Source organism: Triticum aestivum, chromosome 7D (assembly GCF_018294505.1).
Source record: "Triticum aestivum cultivar Chinese Spring chromosome 7D, IWGSC CS RefSeq v2.1, whole genome shotgun sequence".
NCBI classification, from domain to species: Eukaryota; Viridiplantae; Streptophyta; class Magnoliopsida; order Poales; family Poaceae; genus Triticum; species Triticum aestivum.
Window position 1 is genome coordinate 479,713,370 of NC_057814.1, and position 27,157 is coordinate 479,740,526.

A 27,157-nucleotide genomic window follows, 5' to 3' on the forward strand; every position below is an offset into this window, starting at 1 on the left:
GGAGGTGGCGGTGTGCACGGGTGCTCGACGAAAACGGAGCTACGGCGTGCTATCGAGCAAACGGAGAGGATGGGGAGTATCTACGCGGTGTGGGGAGTGCAACGGGCTTGAGCCCGTGACCAAAAGGTCACCGGAGCCTTGCTGGCGGCGAGCTCCGCGGCGATGCGTTCGGACGCTCATCGGGGACGGCGCTAGGAGGCATGGGAGGGAGTGTGCGCGTGCGTGTTCGGCTCCTAGGAACCCTAGGAGCACAATGGTGAGCTCGGGCGAGCGTGTCAATGTCCACAACGACGGCAACTACCTCGTCGGCGGCGACGTGTTCAGGCGCAAACACAGCAGCGCCTACGAGAGCTCAAGAGGCCAGTAGAGTGAGGGGAGAGGACGAGGGGCTCACCGCGCGGCGCAAGAAAGGCCCGTGGGAGGTTTAGGAGCTGCTGTGCAGTGGATCGACGCCGGCAGACGAGGCTGGGGCAGCGTTCGGGGTCGCCCGGCGTCCTGCGGCTCATCGGGGAGGCGTAATCGAGGGAGGCGGAGCGGTTGGACACGAGGAGGTCGCGAGGAAAGCATGGTGGTCGCGTGAACAACGGAGAACGGCGGCGACCGCGTCGGTCTCCTCTTCAGAACGAAGGAGAGGGAGAGGGGAGAGGTGAATCTGGGGGAGGGGAGGCGCAGAGGCAAGCGAGAGGGGGCAAGTGGGAGAGATGGGTGGAGGCCGAGGCGTCGGGGCGGCCTTATCCCCTCCCGGCGTCGGCGCCGGCGAGGTGGTCGGGCGGGGACGTGCCCCTGTTGCGACCCCGGTCGGGGGAACAGGGGGGAAGGCGACCTGGGGAGGGGCTGGGCCGCCGGTTGGCCAGCTGGGCCAGGTGGGCCTGTGAGCTGGGCCGCCTGGTCCAGTGAGGGGGGGGGGGTTCTTTTTTTTCTTTTCTTTATTTCTCTTTTCTGTTTATTTCACTTTAGAATACTTAGGCACTTTCTAAAAAAATGTTTTCTCCACAATAATTACCAGTGTAATATTTGGCACCCACCGAACATTTTTGTTTTGACTTTTGAAAACTTTGGGTGTTTGTCACTAATTCATTTTTTTGAATTTGAAATGTTTTGAACTAACAGTTGATTAGCAATAGTAACAGAGATGACATGGCATCATCAGGAGAGTTTTACTGTTGCCTAATTATCCGGGTGTTACAGTTGTCCTACGGACTAAACCCTCCGGTTTATATAGACACCGGAGGGGGCTAGGGTTACACAGAGTCGGTTACAAGGGAGGAGATCTACATATCCGAATTGCCAAGCTTGCCTTCCACGCCAAGGAGAGTCCCATCCGGACACGGGACGAAGTCTTCAATCTTGTATCTTCACAGTCCAACAGTCCGGCCAAAGTATATAGTCCGGCAGTCCGAGGACCCCCTAATCCAGGACTCCCTCAGTAGCCCCTGAACCAGGCTTCAATGACGATGAGCCCGACGCGCAGATTGTCTTCGGCATTGCAAGGCGGGTTCCTCCTCCGAATACTCCATAGAAGATTTTGAACACAAGGATCGTGTCCGGCTCTGCAAAATAAATTCCACATACCACCGAAGAGAGTATAATATCCCACAAATCTAATATGCTGACACATTTTGTAGCATGACATCACGCCACGGCCCGGTCATTATTCGAACCGTTTTTCTCAACCAGCTACTGCACATATTGCGAGGTGGTTTTCTTGGCACGTCTTGTCGAAGCAGAGATCGTGTCCCCTTATCACGGGATTCTCATCAAGACGGGTGTGGGTAACCCAACCGCGCCATCAATTAGGGCGCTTGGGGAATAAGCGAGTTTACCAGGCAGGTGGGGAGGCACATAGTCTCTTCCGCCCTTACAAAGGGATAAGGATTCATCTTTTTCACCCATGCCTTCCTCTTCTCCTGCCCACTCATACGCACTCGAGCTCCAGCGCCCAAGTTTTCATCCTCTCCGCAAAGCCATTCCAAGCATGTCCGGAGCAGGGGGCAAGTGGATGATCTCCTCCATTACGGAGGAGGGCATTACGAAGCTCCGGGGAGCCGGATACCTAGCCGCAGACATCGCGCACCGGCTCCCCGAAGCAGGGCAGATCGTTCCTACTCCAGAACCCCATGAGAGGGTAGTATTTCTTACCCACTTCGTCCGCGGACTGGGATTTCCCCTCGATCCGTTTGTCCGCGGGCTTATGTTTTACTATGGGCTAGACTTCCATGATCTGGCTCCTAACTTCATCCTCAACATCTCGGCGTTTATCGTCGTGTGCGAGGCCTTCCTTCGCATCAAGCCCCACTTCGGCCTATGGCTGAAGACCTTCAACGTGAAGCCAAAGGTGGTAGTCGGTCAGCAGGCGGAGTGCGGAGGCGCCATGGTGGGCAAAATGCCCAACGTCACCTGGCTCGATGGCTCCTACGTGGAGACTGTGAAGGGGTGGCAATCGGGGTGGTTCTACATCACTGAGTCGCGCGACACCAATTGGGTGGCGGCCCCTGAATTTCGATCCGGCATCCCCATGCGGCTCACCTCCTGGAAAGAGAAGGGCCTATCCTGGGGTTCGTCGGTGGAGCTGACCGGACTACAGAAATGTATCAAGAATATGATAAGCAAGAAAATCAAGCTTGTCAACGTGGTCCAAGTCATGTTCTTCTACCGGATCCTCCCGTGTCAAAGTCGGGAATTCAACTTGTGGGAGTTCGACTCGGCTGAGCACCAGACACTGCGAGAGCTTTTCGACACGACACACAAAGACGTCTGGAAGGTGCTGTTTGAGGGCGCCGAGGTACCTCCTCCTCTTACCGAGGATCGCGGATTCAGCGCAAAGCGCCCTGCCAATTTGGTAAGTCTTTTAGATCTCATAAGATGTTCTTCTCCCCAGCATAACTGTGTGAGGGATCTAAGCCTCCACGCCTTTTAACAGGACTGGGTGGCGACAATGGAGCAGATCGATTGTCCAGCCCCCCTGCCCGAAGATCCAGCGGATGCTCTCCTAACGGAGATGCTGGTTCCGGCGCCTTATGAGGCGCCGGGGAAGAAGGCCAAGAAGAAGACCACGGGGACCAGGAAAGGTCTCCGGCGCAAGGTTATATTAGACTCATCGTCCGAAAACACCGAGGCGCACTCCTCTCACGAAAACGAGGAGGAGGAAGAGGAAAGTTCTCCCCCCCAACCGGGGGACACAAGAAAAGGAAGGTCGCCCCCTCGGGGGAGGCCAAAAGGTCCAAGAAGGGAAGGACCCTCCTTCCGGACTGCTCCACAACGGCCGCTTTTAGCGACGATGAGTGGTTGCCCAGGGACAAGCCCCTGGCGAATTCGTAAGTATCCGGATACCCTAATGGTTCTTGGTATGTTTTATTTTATTGCTTCTTATCACGCCGAACATGATTATGCAGTCCATCCTGAGCCCATATCGAGGTATCTTCTTCGGATGATTCTTTGGGCCCGTCGGATATGAACATCGATTCACTCTCGACCGCCTCCCCCCCCCCGCCCTACGGACGAGCCGAGGTGTTGTCTCAAAGGGCACTGAACCAAGGGGAGACAGTTCCGGAGGCGCCCCAAGGCGACATTCCAGGCGCTGGGTGCATGAGGGGCAAGACGCCCCTGGGCCCTAACACCAGGGGCAGCAAGTCTAGCCCCCAGCCGAGTACGGCGCCGGAATCTCCAGTGGTTCCGGATTCTGTCAGGCAAGCCCTCGCTAAGGGGGGCAAGCCGTTTGTGCCGATGGTCTCTGTCCATCCAGAGGCATCAGACAACTTGCTGGAAGCGCTTCGCGACGCTTCCATTGACGAAGAGCACCGCACTATTATGAGTGTGGTCAAGAAGGTTCAGTCCGCCAAGAGCGGACTGACTGAAGCCTGTGCCAGCCTCCTAACAGGCTTTGAGGTAAGTAATCAAATTATAAGAAAATGTTACAGCATAGACAGTAGCCCCTGATGCTCTGTTTGGCGTTCGCGAAGAAAGGCCGAATAGAGGATCAAATAATAATCGCAGGAGTCTAATCAGAATATGTCTATGTGCATACGCAGGCTTCACTGCTGGCCGCTGCCGCACGTACTACGGAGGTCTCTGTACCGAAGCGGGACCTTGAGCGGTCCAAGGAAGAGCTCGGCCTTACCAAGAGGCAGCTCGAAGAGAACAAAGATAAGTGATACCCCGTCTGTATATTGATAAAGAAAAATGTGGTTTTTGAATGATAGGATCGTCATGAATTTTGCTTAGGGGCCACGACCGAAGTGGCGGCCCTGAAGAAGGCGCTGTCCGAGGCCGAAGACAAAGCGGCCAAGGAGTGCATCGAGCGAGAGAAGTAAGAGGCCCGAGTCAGCGAGGTGCAGCAAGAGCTCCAGGCTCTCGTCAAGAAACACGAGTCCTTGGAGCGTGACTCGAAGACGCAAGGTCCGAGTTTGCGAAGGCCCTCGAAAACGCACAACATGCCAAGGCCGAAGCCCAAAAGGCCCTCCAGGAAATTGAGGTGGTTAAGAAGATAGCGGCGGGTAAGGCATTCATTATGCAAATCAAGCATGTGAAGGAAACTTTCCTTTTACTTACCCGAATTCGGAGCTCTCCAGGAGCGTTCGCAGATCTACCCTGTAGTGTGTCGGATGCCGCGGAGTTCTACCGGGCCGAGGAGGGGAGCTCGACAGAGAAGTTGTTCTGGTCTCAGTATACTGGAACCGAACATCTGATGCCCTTGAGCGACCAGTTGAAGCAACTGGTCGAGCTTCACAAGGCGGCGGAACTGGCCATGAGGGGCCTTATAGTCCGGATGTGGCCTGGCGAGCCTCTGCCTGGCAGCTATTTCGGCCTGGTAAGGCGACTTGTGAACGCCTGCCCAAGGCTTGAAGTCATAAAGCTGTCCGTCTGCATCGAGGGTGCGCGCAGGGCTTTTGCCCGGGCGAAAGTGCACTGGGCGAAGCTGGACGCCAAAAAGCTGGTGAAGGAGGGGCCGCCGGAGGGCAAGGAGCATCGCCACCCGAAAAGTATTATGACAGTGTCTTGAAGGGTGCTCGCCTTGTGGCGGAGGAATGTACTAAGGATGTAATATTTGAATAAATGTACTCATGTGATCCTGTAATATGAAACGAGTTCATCTGCGCTATGCAACGCTTGTTAATTTAAAATATTACCTTCTGTGCGACTGTTTATAAAATCTGAGAGTTGGCCAGTCGTCGGCTTCTGCCCCCGTGTAACTAGTACTGAGGTGTTCGGGATAAACCTGAGCACTCTATCATAATTTTGGGTCCTTCGAAGGAGGTGTTCAGCACAACGAACCAGGAAATCGGACTATAAAGCTTTATCACTCTCACTTAGCCATAGAAGTCTACAATTTTAAATTCTAGCGAAGCCCCTAGTATTCGGAAGGCCGAAATTGGGGCGCTATATACGCCTAAGTCGGGCAAGGCCGACTCCTCGCCCGAAGTGGAAGAAGTCTTTAAGGACTTGAGACCTCTCGAATAGCGACCAGCTCTTGCCTCATCATGACAGTCAGTTTTCGGCTTTCTCGACTGAGGTGCTCGTCCGGAAGAACCTGGACACAATCACAGTAGTTCTCCCAGTGCTACCTTAGCCGATATAGCGGAACGTAAGGTACCAAAACATGGGAGCCGGGCAAACCCAACTATTGACCCAAGACATGATTCGGAGCTGATGCATATAATGCTATAAGTTCGGGGTGCCGCACTGTCGAAAGTGTTCGGACTTTCCACACTGTGTTATGGGGTATACTGAAGCCCCTGGCGCACTGGTCGTACTAGAATGTACGGGTGCAATTTGTCGTAAATAAGCAGACATGGAGAAAGGAAATGCAATAATAGGCTAACGCTATGCATTGTTATTTAAATAATACGTCAAAGCGTACGGATACAAGTAGTGAAATAAGCAAAAATAGGACTATTTGACATGTCCTATCCAAGGGCAGGCTGCGTATGGGTATGTAAAACAGGTATTCGATCGTTATCAGAGACCACCTGGGGATTCCCTTATACGTCAGAGCGTCTTGCTTCCTTGGTATTTCCTTCCCGCGATGGATCCAACAATCAGACTGCCGGAAAGGGCTTCCAGAGAGTAAGGTCCTGAAAGAGAGAAAATGATAAAGGTATACGGCCCCTGGGGTGGTTGAGCCGCATTGTGGGACGTGCCGTAGCCATGCCTCCGCCTATGCCCATGGTATCTTGAGTGCGTAGTTATGTACGCATGGTGCAAATTTCGCCACTTGACTAGGACTAGGACGGAGGCCGAATTGCTAGGAGAGCTCAAAACGTGCCTGACGATCCTCCTGTGGGGTACTCCGGACTCGCTTGAAGGTGTCCGGGGTCTTTTTCGCCGAATTTGCGGTTTGCCTAATAAGGTTGCTTTGCGCTTCTGCTGCGAGGGCCGCAGTGTGCTCCTCCGTGCGGAGCGAGCGCTCTGTGTTTCCATTAACTGTTATAACCCCGCGTGGTCCTAGCATTTTGAGTTTGAGGTATGCATAATGCGGTACCGCATTGAATCTGGCAAATGCGGTTCGTCCGAGCAGTGCGTGATAGCCGCTGCGAAAGGGGACGATATCGAAGATTAACTCCTTGCTTCGAAAGTTGTCCGGAGATCCGAAGACCACTTCTAGTGTGCTTGAGCCCGTGCAACAGGCCTCTATACCTGGGATTACACCTTTAAAGGTGGTTTTGGTGGGTTTGATCCTCGAGGGGTCTATGCCCATTTTACGCACTGTATCCTGATAGAGCAGGTTCAGGCTGCTTCCACCGTCCATAAGGACTCGAGTGAGGTGAAATCCGTCAATGATGGGGTCAAGGACCAATGCGGCAGATCCGCCATGACGGATACTAGTGGGGTGGTCCCTGCGATCGAAGGTGATCGGACAAGAGGACCATGGGTTGAACTTTGGGGCGACTGGCTCCATCACATAGACGTCCCTTAGTGCACGCTTCCATTCCCTCTTGGGAATATGGGTTGCGTATATCATGTTCACCGTTTTCACTTGTGGAGGGAACCTCTTTTGTCCTCCTGTGTTTGGTGGCCGAGGCTCCTCCTCGTCGTCGCTATGCAGCCCCTTGTCCTTTTTTTTCGGCATTCAACTTGCCGGCCTGCTTGAACACCCAGCATTCTCTGTTGGTGTGATTGGCTGGCTTATCGGGGGTGCCGTGAATTTGACACGAGCGATCGAGTATGCGTTCCAAACTGGACGGGCCCGGATTGCTTCTTTTGAACGGCTTTTTCCGCTGACTGGATTTAGAGCCACAGAATCCGGCATTGACTGCCGTGTCTTTGGCATTGTTGCCGTTGTTGCGGCGCTTGTGTCTGTTGCGACGTGGTCTGCCGTTAGTATCTTTGGCATCTGAATTGTCATGATTTCTTGATGTGTTGTTGCTGCGAGCCAGCCAGCTGTCCTCGCCCGCGCAAAAGCGGGTCATGAGTGTCGTGAGGGATGCCATGGACTTCGGCTTCTCTTGGCCGAGGTGTCAGGCGAGCCACTCGTCCCGGATGTTATGTTTAAATGCCGCTAAGGCCTCAGCATCCAGACAGTCGACAATTTGGTTCTTTTTAGTTAGGAACCGAGTCCAGAATTTCCTGGCCGATTCCCCTGGCTGTTGGGTTATGTGGCTCAAGTCATCAGCATCCGGTGGTCGCACATAAGTGCCCTAGAAGTTGTCAAGGAATGCATCTTCCAAATTCTCCCAACTGCCAATGAAGTTTGCTGGCAGGCTATTCAGCCAATGCCGAGCTGGTCCTTTGAGTTTTAGTGGGAGGTACTTGATGGCATGTAGATTGTCACCACGGGCCATGTGGATGTGGAGGAGGAAATCCTCGATCCATACCGCGGGGTCTCTTGTGCCATCGTATGACTCAATGTTCACGGGTTTGAATCCTTCTGGGAATTCATGATCCATCACTTCATCGATGAAGCATAGGGGGTGTGCGGCGCCTCTGTGCCGGGCTATGTCACGACGCAGTTCATACGGGTCTTGTCTGCTGTATTCAGCCCGGCCGGATTTGCTTTTAGTGTATCCGGCGTGACGATCATCGTCACGCATTGGGGCGCGACCCCGTGATCCGTAGATCAATGTATGTCCTGCTTTGTTTTCCAATACGTCTCGCAGGTCCCGCGTGTTGCCCTGGGCCTTGGTATTTTTGTTTGAATGGTGGCGGGGTGCGGGCTGGACTTCGGGCTGATATGCCACTCTGTCTCGGCCACGAGGTGGCCGATCGGCCGCATCATATGCTGGTAATGTAGGTTTTAATGCTTCCTCCTCAAGTTGGGGTAGCAACCTGCGCTTTGGGTAACTCTTGGTTGGGCGTTCGAGTTCGTATTCCTCGGCCGCCAGGACCTCAGTCCATCTATCCGCTAGCAGGTCTTGGTCAGCTCAAAGCTGTTGTTGCTTTTTCTTCAGGCTATTTGCTGTGGCTATAAGCCGGCACTTGAAGCGCTCCTGCTCGACGGGATCCTCAGGCACGACAAATTCTTCGTCGCCGAGGCTCACCTCGTCTTCGGAGAGAGGCATGTAATTGTCATCCTCTGATTCTCCGTCTGCTGCCTGTTCTTGAGGGCTGGCTTGCCCATCCTCCCGCTCGAGGCCTGGCTGGAGGGAATTGTCTTCGTCTTCGGGACTATCCAGAGCATTATTGTCTCTTGTGCCAGTGTCGCTGCTTTTGCTATGGCGGGACTTAGAGCGGCGCCGCTGACACCGGTGCTTGGATTGCTTCTTGGAGGGATTATCCTCCGTTGCCTTGTCGCCATCGCCTTCTTTGGGGGTGTCCACCATGTATATATCATATGATGAGGGGGCAGTCCAGCGCCCCGTGGGTAGTGGTTCCTGTTCGTCTCCTGCATCGTCGTCCATACCGTCGATGTCTTCGGAGCCGAAATCGAGCATGCCGGTTAAATCGTCGACAGTGGCTACTAAGTGGGTGGTGGGTGGGGAGCGAATTTCTTCGTCGTCCGCATCCCACTCTAGCCAGACATAGTTCGGCCGAGGGTCTCCTGACAAGGAGAGAGACCTTAATGAGTTTAGCACGTCGCCCAGTGATGAGTGCTGAAAGATATCCGCAGAGGAAAACTCCATTATCGGTGCCCAATCAGATTCGATTGGCACGGACGCAGGCGGTTCGGAGCCCGTGGCCGGGGACGAATCCAAGTGTCCGGCAACACGGGTCTCATAAGGGGTGAAGTCAGTATTCGGCTCTATCGCCGCTGCGTGCGCGGACTCCGTGGCGGGGTCTATCCACCCGTCCTCGGACGACACGATCTGCTCCGGATTGAGGGCCGGAGTAGTTGTAGGTGTGATCTCCCGAACACTGTCCGACGGCAGAGCTAAGTCATGCTTGTCGTGACTGTGCGGCGCACCTGACATGGGCTCGAATCCGTCGAAGATCAAGTCTCCGCGGATGTCGGCAGTATAGTTCAAGTTTCCAAACCTGACCTGATGGCTAGGGGCGTAGCTCTCGATCTGCTCCAGATGGCCAAGCGAGTTGGCCTGCAGTACAAAGTCGCCGAATACGAAGATCTGTCCGGGGAGGAAAGCCTCGCCCTGGATCGCATCGTTGTCGATGATCGAAGGGGCCAGCAAGCCTTTATCGCAACGGCACAGTGGAACTCTCAATGAAAGCACCAATGTCGGTGTCAAAACTGGCGGATCTCGGGTAGGGGGTCCCGAACTGTGCATCTAAGGCGGATGGTAACATGAGGCAGGGGACACGATGTTTACCCAGGTTCGGGCCCTCTCGATGGAGGTAATACCGTACTTCCTGCTTGATTGATCTTGATGATATGAGTATGACAAGAGTTGATCTACCACGAGATCGTGTAGGCTAAACCCTAGAAGCTAGCCTATGATTATGATTGTCGTTGTCCTACGGACTAAACCCTCCGGTTTATATAGACACAGAGGGGGCTAGGGTTACACAGAATTGGTTACAAGGGAGGAGATCTACATATCCGAATTGCCAAGCTTGCCTTCCACGCCAAGGAGAGTCCCATCCGGACACGGGACGAAGTCTTCAATCTTGAATCTTCAAAGTCTAACAGTCCGGCCAAAGTATATAGTCCGGCAGTCCGACGACCCCCTAATCCAGGACTCCCTCACCCGCCCATCCTTCACCACATTCAGGAAGACTTCTAGAGCATTATATACTTTAACCTTAGTAAATAGCTTCCTCCGGTCATGTAGTTTGCAAGGTAATCATCAGTAAATAGCTTCGGAAACCATTGAAAAGAGAAAAATATCAGATACTGAGGTGTAATAGAGTAACTTGTTGTGGGTAGGGGGAAAAGGCAACACAGTACTTACCATCCTAAAGTTCACTGTTTTCTTCGACAAAGTGTAAATAAAGAGCTTAATTCCAATCACCCATTTCTTTCACCTAACAATCTTTCTTAGTTTCCTCACTTGACAGTTGTTCATGAATATCTCATTGCCCCATACGCAAAAGGGATCGAAGCGTGGATCAGTACCGCTCATATATGTACCTACAAGCAACCAGTAAATGTTAGAAGCTAAACTGAGATTGCACAAATGATGTAAAATACAACTACCTATGTTCCTAAGTACAATTATTTGTTTTGAGATTTCAATATGAACTACATACAGATGTATATAGAATTATAGATATAGTTTAGATTAGAATCTAGATTCACTCATTTTGCTCCTTATGTAGTCTATATTGGAATCTCTAAAAATACTTATATGACATGGTGTATAAGACATGGGATGCAGCTAACCTCGATGGCAAACAACAGCATCGCCCATTGTAGCCCTGTGTAAGTACATGGAAAGCCAATGTTAACTACAACAGGGTTAACATCCACCAAAAATAGCAAATGGTAATAAAATAGCAACATTTGTAGTGATATGTTCATTGCGAAAGAGTAGCACGGTAGCAAAGGGACGGATTAAAAAATGGATACAACTGTTAATTGCAACAGGCTTAACAACATCCTAATTGATGTTTTGTAAGTTTGTAGCCATTGAAATACAACTGTTTAAAAATGGATACAACTGTTAATTGCAACAGGCTTAAGGCCATTGAAACCGGTACTGACAAAAATGCAATTGGCAGAGTTAAACATCACAAGGCAGGGCCCAGTTGTCTATAAAAAGATAGGGAAAATAGCTAAAACATGTTTCACATGTTTACTACAACATGCTTAATGCATCGACCGTACAAAACATAGCCACTAATTGCAACTGGTATTGGTAAGATTGAACTGGTGAGTACATACTTGGTAAGTCCTGAGAGGTAGTTGCTGGGGCACTTCATCTTGGCCAGAGCCTGCCCAAAGTCTGCGGCGGCGGAGGCGAGCCGTTCCTCCTGGTCGAAGCCTTGATCAGTGCCACTGACATGTGTACCTACAGGCAACCAGTAAATGGTAGAAGTTAAACTGCAATTGCACAAATGATGTGAAATACTGTAAGACATGGGATGCAGCTAACCTCGACGGCAAACAACAACATCGGCCGTTATGACCCTGCGTAAGTACATGGACAGGCATGTTAAGTAGAACAGGGTAAGCATCCACCAAAAATAGCAAATGGGAAGCATCTCTAGTATATCTTCATTGCGGAGAGTAGCATGGTAGCAAATGGACAGATTAAAAAATGGATACAACTGTTAATTGCAACATGCTTAACAACATCCTAAGTCATGTTTTGTAAGTTTGTAGCCATTGAAATACAACTGTTTAAAAATGGATTCAACTGTTAATTGCAACATGCTTAATAGGCATTGAAACCGGTACTGATAAAAATGCAATTGGCATAGTTAAACATCACAAGGAAGGTGCTTCCAGAGCAGAGAATGGCCCAGATGTCTATAAAAGGGTAGGGAAAGTAGCAAAAACGTGTTAGGCATGTTTACAAGATCATGCTTAATACATCGACCGTACGGAACATAGCCATTAATTGCAACTGGTATTGGTAAGATTGAACTGGTGAGTACATAATTGGTAAGTCCTGAGAGGTAGTTGCTGGGGCACTTCATCTTGGCCAGAGCCCTCCCAAAGTCAGCGACGGCGGAGGTGAGCTGTTCCTCCGGGTTGAAGCATGGATCAGTGCCACTGACATGTGTACCTACAGGCAACCAGTAAATGGTAGAAGTTAAACTGAAATTGCACAAATTATGTGAAATACTGTAAGACATGGGATGCAGCTAACCTTGACGGCAAACAACAGCATCGGCCGTTATGACCCCGCGTAAGTACATGGACAGGCATGTTAAGTACAACAGGGTTAGCATCCACTAAAAATAGCAAATGGGCAGCATCTCTAGTGATATCCTGAGTCATGTATTGTAAGTTTGTTGCTGGTATTGGTGAAACTGAGCTGGAAACGGTAATATTTGAACATCACACAGTGTGTAGTACTGAAATAAACAAGGCACGAACATGCTTAATACATCAACCGTACAAATCATAGCCGTTGCAAGTGGTATTGGTAAGATTTAGCTGGTTAGATATTACCTGTTAAGTCCTGGGGGTTAGTCGTTGCGGGACTTCATCTGGGCCAGAGCCTGCACCATGTCGGCAGCGGCGGCGGAGGCGAGGTGTTCCTCCGGGTCAACACGCATAGCGGCCATCGCGCCATGGACCGCCATCAGCTCCTGACGGTGGGGATTTGGAGGCATTAGGATGTTTCGCAGGCACCATATAAGCAATCAGGCCGGGGGTCATGATAGAGATCGGTGGGTTACCTGACTGTATCCGAGCAGAACGTAGATGTGGTTGAAGCTGTGGTTGCGGCGGCGGCGGTTTGAGATGCCGGTAGGGGGAGGCACGATGGGGGATACTGAGGGTGGGGATGTGGTTGGAGGAATAAAGTCTGAAATCGCGCGCCTAATGAAAATTTCGCTCCGAAACTTGAAACTTGGGCGGGGGAAACATAGAACACAGACGAAGCGCATAAAATACTCGTGTGCGAGAAAAAAGAAAGTTGGTAGATCTCGTCTCCAAAAAAATGTACACATGTACTTGATTTTTTTTTGTTCAATGGTACGCCTGGTTTATTAGGAAACATCGCACAGGTAACTGATTTATGGGTCATTAACGCAAAAAATGCAGACGGGTACGTCATAGAAACTGTGTGTTTAGTGATCTTCTAATGATTAACGCAAAAAAAACGCACATGGGCACACATGCTAATCAACGCTCAAAGCCCTCAAATGATGCTCTTACCAACATTGTATGTTAATACTACAAACTTAAAGTACTATTGGTAATTTTCTCTAATACTACAAACTTAAACTACTTCTCACATGCTGCCATCGGGGCATGCTAGCCAGACGCCGGCGTTCTCCTTCCCGGCCTTGTAGGCGGCATCCCACCATGCTTCGATCTCCGCCTAGCTCTCCTCACCATGGCGTGCGGCCTCTTTTTTCTTGCGGCGGCGGGACTCTCTTTTCTTGACTGCTTTCTGCCTTTTTTATCCTTCTGTGCGGCTTTGGCTGCCTCTAGATCCACCACCCATTCGGCCATGGCAGCCTCAAAGTCCGCCCATGTAACTGTCTGGCCTCCGGCGATGATGAACTCGATGCGGCGAGATGCCATCGCTTCCTTACCATGTGTGCGGTCGCGGGCGGCGATGAACGCGGCGCAGCAGGATGCCATCGCTTCCTTACCATTTACTGTGCACCACGGTGCCATGGACGATGCCTCGAGAGAGCTCTGGGATGGAGGGGCCGGGCAGCCGTACAGTGCGGTGGTATTCAAGAGCTCAACGACAAACGCCAGCAGAAATTTGGCTTCCCTTACAATTTTGCTCGTTCATTATCGCACACGGTTCATCTCCGTCGCTTCCGGAAACAGTATGCGCTAAGCCTATTGTGTGTTGCGTTATGATTGGCCGAAACCCCAGCCACGTGGATCGCGGGTGTGCACCGTAGGATGCGCCGCGATCGAACGGCAATCCATGTCCCTCACATCACACCCGTGCACCTGTAGCTGGATTGGATTTATTTGTGCTAAATGCCTAGAAAATGCACATAATCCCCTAAATATGGTAAATAAGCCCGGAAAAATGCCAAATTTGAACACGGTGATTTGCAGGGTCTATGTTCATCATAGAAAAAAAACTCCAGGGCAAAGAACGAAGAAAATTTGGATTCCCCTTCAATCTTGGTGATTTCCCTCTCGAAAGTGTGGAACTTCTTTGCTGATGGTTCGATTTATGAAGGCCATGCATCACGACATAAGCCAAACCTTCTCTAATTTTTACCAGTGAACAGTGAGGTCATACCATGGCACACCATGCTAGGCGTCATGTTTTTCAAGCATTTATTTCATTTTTATATAGTTGAAAACCCAATAAACAAACGTTTGTGGTTGACTATTGCCACACATTTCATCGAAATATCTGTCCCTTCCTTGTAAAAGGCATGAGAATTTACTAAATGGCACGATCATGGTTTTCCAGGCCGTTCTTGTGCACCCTTTCATGCACCGATTGTTTGAACTTGAATTATGTGCATTAATGCCTAGGAAATGCACATAATCCCCTAAATATGGCAAATGAACCCGGAAAAGTGCCAAATTTGAACATGGTGATTTGCAGGTTGTATGTTCATCGTAGAAAAAAACTTGTGGACAAAGGACAAAGGAAATTTGGATCCCCCTTCAATCTTGGTGATTTCCCCCCTCGAAACCATGAAAATTCCTTGGTGATGGTTCGTTTTATGAAAGGCGTGCATGACGACATTTTTACCAGGGCACTGTGAGCTCATACCATGGCACCACACCAGGTGTTATGTTTTCCAAGCATGTATTTCATTTTGTATAGTTGTTAACCCAGTAAACGACGCGTTTATGGTTGACTATTGCCACACATTTCCTTGAAATATCTGCCCATTCCTTGTAAAAGGCATGAGAATGTACTAAATAGCACGAGCATGGTTTTCCAGACCATTCTTGTGCACCTTTTCATGCACCGATTGTTCAAATTTGAATTATGTGCATAATTAATGCCTAGAAAATGCACATTATCCCCTAAATATGGTAAATGAGTTCGGAAAAATGTCAAATTTGAACACGTTGCATTTGAGGCGGTATGTTGATTATTGGAAAAAAAACTGAATGACAAACTAGGACGGAAATTTGGATTCCCCTTCAATCTTGGTGATTTCCCTCTCGAAAGCATTGAACTTCCTCGGTGATGGTTCGATTTATGAAGGGCGTGCATGACGACATAAATCAAACCTTCTCAGCTTTTAACTAGGGCACGGTGAGGCCATACCATGGCACCATGCCAGGCGTCATGTTTTTCAAGCACATATTTCATTGTTCTATAGTTGATAACCCAGTAAATGACGCGTTTGTGGTTGACTATTGCCACGCATTCCATTGAAATCTCTGCCCATTCATTGTAAAAGTCTTGAGAAATTACTAAATACCACGAGTATGGTTTTTCCAGACCGTTCTTGTGCACCTTTTCAAGCACCAATTGTTTGAATTTGAATTATGTGCATTAATGCCTACAAAATGCACATAATCCCCTAAATATTATAAATGAACCCGGAAAAGTGTCAAATTTGAACACGGTGATTAGCAGGGTTTATGTTCATCGTAGAAAAAACTCATAGATGAAGGACAAAGGAAATTTGGATTCCCATTCAATCTCGGTGATTTACTATCGCACATGATTCATCTCCGTCGCCTCTGCGAACCGTGTGTGTTCACTCACACATGCAAAAGGAAAAAAGAAAACCCTTGCCCACTTCGTCCCCACTCACTCGCCGTGGACTCCTCCGCAACTCTGCACCCTAAGCTCGATGGCTGTTGGAGGCGGGCGTAGGTCGCGCTCCAAACGGCACGGGATTTCGCCCCTACCGCTTTCCGCCGCCTATCTGCACCGACATTCTAGACTCTGGTCGACTGGGGTTTTCTACGGGATTGGGCCGGGGATTTTTCTCATGGAGAAGGTAATTAATCAACTTAATTAGTGAAATATTCACTCATCTCTTATCGCAGTCCGTCCGTCACTATTAATCAACCGGCGGAAATCGCCGTGGAATCATTTTTGTTCTAGCTGATTCATGGGTGTTCATTCATGTGTCCACAGTGCGAGCACAAATCGGGCAACTATGGTCGTGGCTAGTCAGAAATGAAGTTCTATCTCACCATTCCAGATGACTTCAGGGAGCGCTCGGTATGTTCAATCTCAACCTACCACGGTCGGCATGGCCTAAATTTGTGAACATATACCGTCTGTTGCTACATTATCTATATATTTGCATCAAATCTTTGTTACATTATTTATTTTTAATTCTATATTTTTGTACTTTGCTTTCATCTATATATTGATCTGTTATATCAGTTACTCCCATATTTACATCTTGCTCTATTATTTCAATATATCTAATTTACGATCTTAATTTTCATTTCAAGCAGTACATCCCTTGCTTTGCAAGAACAGGAGTAGAAGGAAATCTTGGGCTTTACTTTGTTGATGACTCCCAGGATGTCATATTGACAACGCAACATGGATTTACAATGACGGTTAGCATAAAACTTGGTAAAGATGGTCACTCATATTCTAATGCGGACCTTTGGAGAAAAATGTCTAAGTGTTATGAACTGAAAGCTGGCAATAAAATTCTAGTGCGTGCACCACAACCTGGTCTAATTAACATGGATGTTTACTTCCCCAACGTCATTAGCCGATCAAAGTCTGATCGAGGTTAGTGTCCTTTCACCTTTCTCCATGCTGTCATATTACTATTTAAGCAACCAATTGATCACTATTTAAGCAACCAATTGTGATATCATATTCTGACTCTGTTCCTAGGCAGTAACAAATTCTATTTACCAATTCATGCGTACTATATATTCTTCTGCCATGTTCTGAATAAATAATACCTTTCCACCTTTTAAGCAGGATATGTTGGATGCATAGTGAACGATCTATATGTTACTAAGCGTACCAAATTTCACTGGAAAGACTTGAAGCATGTCATAAACTTTGTTGATAATCTGACAGAGATAGCACAGCGTATGAACACTAGATTTTGGATGGGATTAATTAGACCTATGGTGCACACACTGGACAAGACCAATTGTGTGCACAAAACGCTGGTAAAAAGTCTTATTTTAATGTTGATGCTCATAAACTATATATTTTTTATTCTACATGTCAACAGAAATTGCCCCCTGTAGCAGTTCCTGGATCGATTTCCCGGCGTGGTCGAATTACACTTGTGCCTGCTAATAACGCCAAAGTGATTGCAAGGTACTGCATTTCCAGCAAAAATGGAACCATTCAAATTAACAAGTTCTCGCTTCTCGTGGCAATGCATCCATATTGGAAATTGGAGACACTGTTCTACTCATGCTCTACCAAGGCACAGGAGGGCTCTTCCTTTTCATTGACGAGATGCCGAGTCGCCGTGATCAAGCTGCTTCCAGTGGATATTTGTGGTTGTTGGCCCTCAGCCTCTTAAAATGTGCTAGCTGTTACTATATATGTTAAGTATGTAGATATGGACCATATGGTTGTTGGCCCTTAGCCTCTTAAAATGTGATAGTTGTTACTATGTTAAGTATGCAGATATGGACCATATGGTTGTCAAAACCGTGTTACGAAGATCCTCCTTTTGTCGAATAGTGTAACCACTTTATATATGTTACTCAAATGCTGTTACCCAAGTTCATAAATTTTCATGGAAAGTATTAGTATCGTACACAGTTCATTGAGTTTAAGCGTGTGCCCGATGTCCAGAAGGCATTTGCATATTAACTGTCCATATTGCAAATTCACACACATGTTAACATAAGGAAACGTATGTGTAACATACTAATCACCGCACACGAGTACTCGCTGACGCATCGTGTGCGATACTCCTAGCCACCGCAAGCAACTAGTTTGCATTTTTCAAAGTTTTTTGTACATACAGAATCGCACATGAAGTAACTGTATTGACCGTCTGTGCTGTAATTTCTCATCGCAAACAATTCATCCGAGTCAGTTGTTTGCCATGTATCACACACATCTTGTTTACACGACTCGTTTGTGTTCTTTTGGCTCATCACAAACAGTTCATCCATGTGAACTATATGCCGCATATCACACACATCTTGTTAAGTTGAACCGTTTCTGTTGTGTTCCCTAATCGAAAATAGTTCGTCCGAGTGAACCGTATGCCGTATATCACACACACATTGATATGGCTGCCCGTTTCTATTTTTCTACCTCATCGCAAACAGTTCGAATGGATTAACTGTGTGTCCTGCATCGCACACACATTGTTATGGCTGCCCATTTCTGTTGTTCTGCCTCATCGCAGACAGTTTGAATGGATTAACCGTGTGCCCCACATCACACATGCAACTAAAATCTGAACCGTGTTTGATGGCTCCGCCATCGCAAACGTTTTGCACCTTTTTTGACGGTTTTTTACACCACCGTTTGCGATTATTGCATCGCACACAGTTTCGGCAAAGGGTCTCTGGTCGTAGTGTCGCGTTAGCAGTATCATGCAATAGTGTATATTCGACTGGACATATGTGCCTAGATCTTTCCTCACCACAAGATGCTTGCCGAAGGAGAAAAATCAAAAGGAATAGAAGGAAAACTTTGACTCTTTGCATAAAAGTAAATACATAATACTAAAAGATAGGCCCTTCGCAGAGAGAAGCAGAGGTTGCCATGCGCTTATTTATTTGTATGCTCAACCCCTTAATGCAAAATAACGTCATGTTATACTGCCCCATGCGATAGCGACCTTTATTATGCAGTCTGTCACTTTTGTTCTTCACCATCGCAAGTTCGTGCAACGCTCAATTTTCTCTTACACTAAATGATCTCACACTTTTAGAAGCAATTTTTATTGCCTTTTTGCACCGATGACAACTTACTTGAGGGACCTTGCTCAATCCCTAGGTAGGTATGGTGGACACTTGAAAATAAGATTTGGGTTTAAGGGTTTTCGGATGCACAAGTAGTATCTCTACTTAGTGCGGAATTTTTGGCTAGCAAAGATAGGGGGCAAGCACCACATGTTGAAGGATCTATGACAATATGACTTCTATGTGAATATAAACAAACATAAACCATTAAGTTGTCTTCCTTGTCCAACGTCAACAATTTTGGCATATAATATTTTGATGAGGGCTCACAATCACAAAAGATTTCTAGGATAGTATATTTATATGTGAATCTTCTCTTCCCTTATTAATTCTTTCATGAGTTGCATCATTGACTAATGCTATGTTTGTCAATCTCTAATAAAATTTCTACTTATACTTTTCCTTATGTGGTGTCACCACCTACCATAGGATTAGTATATGGTCCTTTCATTATTTCTATCCTTTCTTTTCATTATTTCCTTTCTCTTTTTCTTTCATTATTTCTTTTCTTTTATTTGTAACATGAAAGTAAAGAAAGCAAAAACTCAAACTAAACTTTATTATATAACTTGCACATGATTACAAGGATAGATCACTAAGCAAACTCTCAAAGAATAAAGGATCGAACTAAACTTTTATTCATCTAAAGCAATGGATCGAACTAAAATAAGTAAAGGAAAAAAGATAGTGGGATGATACGATATCGGGGCACCTCCCCCAAGCTTGGCGGAAGCCAAGGGGAGTGCCCAGACCCAATACTCGGTTCTCTTTTGGCGGTGAAGAAGATGATGGTGGTGATAAAGCAATCCTATCCTAAAGGATCAAGAGATTCTCCAATCGACGGATGACGCTCTGGAGATGGATGATATGCTCTTGATGCAGAATATTTTCACAAGTGAGATACTTATTCTATATGCAAACTATTTCAATGACGCGAAAAGCTTCAATATCAGCAGGAGTAAGGTGAGTAAGGTATGGCTTAAGGATATCCTCTTCCTCCTCATCGGCCAGCAGTGCTTGTGCTGCCATCGGGGATGGATCTAAGGTAGTTTTCTTGCCCTTGTCCCCTTTGGTGGCGTTTGTAGGATCCTCCCGCTTCATCTCGATCTTCATCAACCAAGCATCTTCTTCCATGTTGTTGGAGGAGCAGGAAGAGATGATGTCTGGCTTGATAAATCTGACCGGAAACAACAAGAAAAGAGAACAGAGGATTTCTTCGCGATACGGTGATCAACAGGTTTGGGAAGTATATATAGATTTTTTTTATCTTGGAGGACAAGCATACGGAAGAAAAATGGAGTCCGGAAGGTGCCCTAGGTGGGCACAACCCACCTGGGCGCGCCATGCAAGCCTGGCACGCCCTGGTGTCTTGTGCCCACCAGGGGACGCTTCCTGGATGTTTCTTTATTTCCTAAATTTTTAAATATTCCAAAACTGATAAAAAATATTTTTGCGGATTTTTCAGAGTCCGTTTACTTATTGTATCACGTACCTCCTTATTTTCACGATTTTGGAGTGTTCCGGAAGGACTCTTTTATGTGTTCTTCCGGTGTCAAAGTTTGGATAGCATTACTTTCAACATTAATGGGCGTACGTGAGATATAATGTTTTATTCGTTGCCCATTGACAACCTTCGGGTTAGTACCTTCAGAATTATTTATTTTGATGGCTCCAGACCGATAAACCTCCTTGATAACATAGGGGCCTTCCCATTTTGAGAGGAGTTTTCCTACAAAGAATCTGAAATGAGAGTTGTACAAAAGAACATATTCTCCGACTTTGAACTCACGCTTTTGGATTCTTTTGTCATTCCATCTTTTAACTTTTTCTTTGAATAATTTTGCATTTCATAAGCTTTGGTTCTCCACTCATATAATGAGCTAATATGAAATAACCTCTTTTCACCAGCAAGTTTGAAATCATAGTTGAGCTCTTTGACGGCCCAATATGCTTTATGTTCTAACTCAAGAGGCAAATGACAAGCTTTTCCATAAACCATTTTATAAGGAGACATACCCATAGGATTTTTATATGCTGTTCTATAAGCCCAAAGTGCATCATCTAATTTCTTAGACCTATTAACAATCTTTTGCAAAATTAATTTTATTTCTCCATTGCTAGGTTCAACTTGACCACTAGACTGAGGATGATAAGGTGATGCAATTCTGTGGTTAACAACATACTTGGCAAGCATTTTACGGAAAGCACCATGAATAAAGTGTGAACCACCATCAGTCATTAAATATCTAGGGACTCCAAACCTTCGGAAAATAACTTCCTTAAGCATTTTAATAGAGGTGTTGTGATCAGCACTACTGGTTGGAATATCTTCTACCCATTTAGTAACATAATCAACAGCAACCAAAATATGTGTATACCCATTAGAGGAAGGAAAAGGTCCCATGTAATCAAAACCCCAACAATCAAATGGTTCAACAGCAAGTGAATAACTCATAGGCATTTCTTGACACTTACCAATATTACCTATTCTTTGACATTCATCACAAGATAAGACGAAGTTACGGGCATCCTTGAAGAGAGTAGGCCAATAAAATCCAGATTGCAATACCTTGTGAGCAGTTCTATCTCCAGCATGATGTCCTCCGTAAGCTTCAGAGTGACATTCCGGAGGATTTATCCCTGTTCATGCTCAGGTACACAACGTCTAATAATACCATCTCTGCTCCTTCTTTATAAAGATGTGGGTCATCCCAAAAGTAATGTCTTAAATCATAGAAGAATTTTTTATTTTGTTGGTATGTAAAGCTAGGTGGTAAATATTTAGCAACAATGTAATTAGCATAATCAGCATACCAAGAAGTATTATGAGCAACATTTATTGCAGCTGACTACTCATCAGGAAAACTATCATCAATAGGTAGTGGGTCATCAGGCAAATTTTCAAGCCTAGACAAATTATCAGCTACTGGGTTCTCAGCTCCTTTTCTATCAATGATATGTAAGTCAAATTCTTGTGACAAGAGAACCCATCGAATAAGTCTAGGTTTAGCATCTTTCTTTTCCATAAGATATGTAATAGCAGTATGGTCTGTGTGAACAGTTACTTTTGAATCAACAATATAAGGTCTAAATTTATCACAAGCAAACACCACTTCTAAGAATTCTTTTTCAGTAGTAGCATAATTTCTTTGAGTACTGTCTAGAGTTTTAATAGCATAATGAATAACATTCAGTTTCTTATCAACTCTTTGTCCTAGAACAGCACCAACAACATAATCAATAGCATCACACATAATTTCAAAAGGCAAGTTCCAATCAGGTGTTTGAACAATAGGTGCAAAAATTAAGGCTTTCTTGAGTGTTTCAAAGGCTTCCGAACAATCATCATCAAAAACAAAAGGGATATCATTTTGCAAAAGATTCGTAAGAGGCCTAGAAATTTTAGAAAAGCCTTTAATAAATCTCCTATAGAAACCAGCATGACCTAAGAAACTACGAATACCTTTTATATATTTAGGATATGGCATTTTCTCAGTTGCATCAACCTTAGCTTGGTCCACTTCAATACCTCTTTCAGAAATTTTATTACCCAAGACAATGCCTTCATTAACCATAAAGTGGCACTTCTCCCAATTCTAAACAAGATTTGTTTGTTCACATCTCTGCAAAACTCGATCAAGATTGCTTAAAAAATCATCAAAAGACTTCCCATAAACAGAGAAATCATCCATGAAAACCTCAACAATCTTTTCACAAAAGTCAGAGAATATAGCACTCATACATCTTTGAAAGGTAGCAGGTGCATTACATAAACCAAAAGGCATACGCCTATAAGCATAGGTTCCAAAGGGACAAGTAAAAGTGGTCTTTTCCTGATCAGGTTGAGAACACATGTATTTGTGAAAAGCCAGAATATCCATCAAGGAAGCAAAAGTGTGTGTGCTTAGATAACCTTTCAAGCATTTGATCAATAAAAGGCAGAGGGTAATGATCTTTTCTAGTTGCTTTATTTAGTTTTCTAAAATCAATTACCATTCTATAGCCTGTAACAATTCTTTGTGGAATAAGTTCATTCTTATCATTAGGAACAACAGTAATACCTCCTTTCTTAGGGACACAATGAACATGACTTACCCATCTACTATCAGCTATAAGATAGATTATACCTGCCTCCAGAAGTTTTAAGATTTCCGTCCTTACCACTTCTTTCATCTTCGGATTTAACCAATGTTGGTGATCAACAACGGGTTTAGCATCAGATTCCATATTAATTTTGTGCTGACGTAGAGTGGGACTAATGCCCTTTAAATCATCAAGAGTATATCCAATAGCAGCTCGGTGCTTCCTTACAACTTTCAATAATCTTTCTTCTTCATGTTCTGAAAGGTTAGCACTAATAATAACATCATATATCTTCTTTTCATCAAGATAAGCATATTACAAAGTGTCTGGCAATTGTTTCAATTCAAACACAGGATCACCTTTGGGTGGAGGAGGACCTCCTAGAGTTTCAATAGGCAAATTGTGTTTAAGTAGAGGACGTTGTTCAAAGAAAATCTTATCTATTTCCTTTCTTTCATGCATATGAAAATCATTTTCATGGTCTAGAAAATATTGTTCTAAAGGATCAGTAGGTGGTACAACAATAGAAGTAAGACCAATTAATTCATACTTACTAGGCAATTCTTTTTCATGAAGCTTCCTACTAAACTTGGAAAACTTAAACTCATGAGACTCATCACCAAAACTAACACCAATAGTTTGTTTCTTACAATCTATCTTAGCATTAACGGTGTTCAAGAAAGGTCTACCAAAGATAATGGGACAAAAGTCATCTTGTGGGGAACCAAGAACAAGAAAATCAGTAGGGTATTTTATTTTCCCACACAAGACTTCAACATCTCTAACAATCCCAATCGGTGATATAGTGTCTCTATTAGCAAGTTTAATAGTAACATCTATGTCTTGTATTTCTGCAGGTGCTATATCTTTCATAATTTCTTGATATAAGGTGTAAGGAATAGCACCCACACTAGCTCCTATGTCACATAAACCATGATAACAATGATGTCCTATTTTAACTGAGATAACGGGCATGCCAACAATAGGTATATGTTTATCCTTTTTATCAGGTTTGGCAATTCTAGCAGCTTCTTCACAGAAGTAAATAACATGCCCATCTATATCTTCTTCCAAGATATCTTTAACCATAGCAATACTAGGTTCTACTTTAATTTGTTCATCAGGTTTAGGTGTTTAAATATAGCTTTTGTTAACCACAGTTGAAACTTTAGCATGTTCCTTTATCCTAACAGGGAAAGGTGGTTTCTCAATATAAGCAGAAGGAACAACTGGATCAACATTATAAAGTATCGTTTCTTCTTTAACTGGTATCGGTTCTTTAATTTCTTCTTTAACAGGTGGGTGATATTTAAACCACTTCTCTTTAGGGAGTTCAACACGAGTAGCAAATGATTCACAGAAGGAGGCTACTATCTCAGAGTCAAGTCCATATTTAGTGCTAAACTTTTGAAAAGCATCGGTATCCATAAAAGATTTAACACAACCATATTTAAGTTTAATACCTGACTCTTTACCTTCTTCGTGTTCCGAATCTTCAGAGTTGCGTTTAATTCTTTCCAAAAGATCCCACCGGAATTCAATAGTCTTCTTTATAAAAGAACCAGCACAAGAAGTATCAAGCATGGTTTGATCATTACGAGAAAGCCGAGCATAAAAATTCTGGATAATTTCTCTTGAGAGCTCATGATTGGGGCATGAATATAACATTGACTTAAGCCTCCCCCAAGCTAGAGTGATACTTTCTCCTTCACGAGGCCAAAAATTATATATATAATTCCGATCATGATGAACTAGATGCATAGGATAATTTTTTTGGTGGAACTCCAATTTCAATCGATTCCAATTCCAATATCCAATATCATTGCATAGCCTATACCATGCCAATGCTTTTCCCTTCAAATATAAAGGGACAACCTTTTTCATAACTTCATCTCCGGGTAAACCTGCAAGCTTGAACAATCCACAAAGTTGTTCTATATATATCAAGTGCATATTAGGATGTTCGGTTTCATCTCCTGCATAAGGATTAGCTAGCAGTTGTTCTATCATACCCGAAGGAATTTCATATTCAATATTTTCAGTAGGTGCAGTAGGTTGAGGGGTAGCTAATTGTGGTTCTTGTCGAGGTGAAGATACCCCGAACAAACCCCTCAAAGGATTGTTTTCCATAGTAACAAGTGACAATAAATTTCAGCACACTATATAAATGTTTCCTTGCCAAATTCCACTTACCAAAGGTGCTTCACTCCCCGGAAATGGCACCAGAAAATAGCCTCGATGACCCACAAGTATAGGGGATCAATTGTAGCTCTTTTTGATAAGTAAGAGTGTCGAACCCAACGAGGAGCAGAAGGAAATGACAAGTAGTTTTCAGTAAGGTAATGTCTGCAAGTGCTAAAATTGTAAGTAACGGAGTAGTTTGATAGCAAGATAATTTGTAACGAGCAAGTAACGATAGTAGTAACAACAGTGCAGCAAGGTAGCCCAATCCTTTTGAGGCAAAGGACAGGCCAAAACGGTCTCTTATGATAAGCAAAGCGTTCTTGAGGGTACACGTGATTTTCATCTAGTCACTTTCATCATGTTGGTTCGATTTGTGTTTGCTACTTTGATAATTTGATATGCGGGTGGACCGGTGCTTATGTGTTGTTCTTACTTGAACAAACCTCCTACTTATGATGAACCCTCCCACAAGCATCCGCAACTACGAGAAAAGTATTAAGAATAAATTCTAACCATAGCGTTAAACTTTTGGATCCAATCAGTCCCTTACGGAATAGCGCGTAAACTGGGGTTTAAGCTTCTGTCACTCTCGCAACCCACCATCTAATTGATACTCCACAATTCATTCCCTTGGGACCAAATATGGTGAAGTGTCATGTATTCGACGTTCACATGACACCACTGATGTCTACTACACAACCTTCTTCTTGTAGATGTTGTTGGGCCTCCAAGTGCAGAGGTTTGTAGGACAGTAGCAAATTTCCCTCAAGTGGATGACCTAAGGTTTATCAATCCGTGGGAGGCGTAGGATGAAGATGGTCTCCCTCAAGCAACCCTGCAACCAAATAACAAAGAGTCTCTTGTGTCCCCAACACGCCCAATACAATGGTAAATTGTATAGGCGCACTAGTTCGGCGAAGAGATGCTGATACAAGTGCAATATGGAGGGTAGATATAGGTTTTTGTAATCTGAAAATATAAAAACAGCAAGGTGGCAAGTGATAAAAGTGAGCGTAAACGGTATTGCAATGCTAGGAAACAAGGCCTAGGGTTCACACTTTCACTAGTGCAAGTTCTCTCAACAATAATAACATAATTGGATCATATAACTATCCCTCAACATGCAACAAAGAGTTAATCCAAAGTCACTAACAGCGGAGAACAAACGAAGAGATTATGGTAGGGTACGAAACCACCTCAAAGTTATTCTTTCTGGTCGATCTATTCAAGAGTCCGTAGTAAAATAACATGAAGCTATTCTTTCCATTCGATCTATCATAGAGTTCGTACTAGAATAACACCTTAAGACACAAATCAACCAAAACCCTAATGTCACCTAGATACTCCAATGTCACCTCAAGTATCCATGGGTATGATTATACGATATGCATCACACAATCTCAGATTCATCTATTCAACCAACACAAAGTACTTCAAAGAGTGCCCCAAAGTTTCTACCGGAGAGTCAAGACGAAAACGTGTGCCAACCCCTATGCATAAGTTCATGAGGTCACGGAACCCACAAGTTGACCACCAAAACATACATCAAGTGAATCACGTGATATCCCATTGTCACCACAGATACGCACATGCAAGACATACATCAAGTGTTCTCAAATCCTTAAAGACTCAATCTGATAAGATAACTTCAAAGGGAAAACTCAATCCATTACAAGAGAGTAGAGGGGGAGAAACATCATAAGATCCAACTATAATAGCAAAGCTCGCGATACATCAAGATCGTGCCAAATCAAGAACACGAGAGAGAGATCAAACACATAGCTACTGGTACATACCCTCAGCCCCGAGGGTGAACTACTCCCTCCTCGTCATGGAGAGCGTCGGGATGATGAGGATGGCCACCGGTGAGGGATCCCCCCTCTGGCAGGGTGCCGGAACAGGGTCCCGATTGGTTTTTGGTGGCTACAGAGGCTTGACGCGGCAAAACTCCTGATCTATTCTGCTCCCAGATGATTTTAGGGTATATGGATACATATATAGGCGAAAGAAGTCGGTCAGGGGAGCCATGCGGGGCCCACGAGGGTGGGGGCGTGCCCGGGGGGGGGCAGG

The 27,157-nt window shown here is 45.4% G+C and overlaps 1 pseudogene; it reads left to right on the top strand.

Annotated features, from left to right (window-relative positions):
• The first annotated feature begins 253 nt into the window (after nucleotides 1–253).
• Nucleotides 254–27,157, top strand: part of LOC123171180 (protein MAIN-LIKE 1-like) — a 119,220-nt pseudogene continuing 92,316 nt past the window's right edge.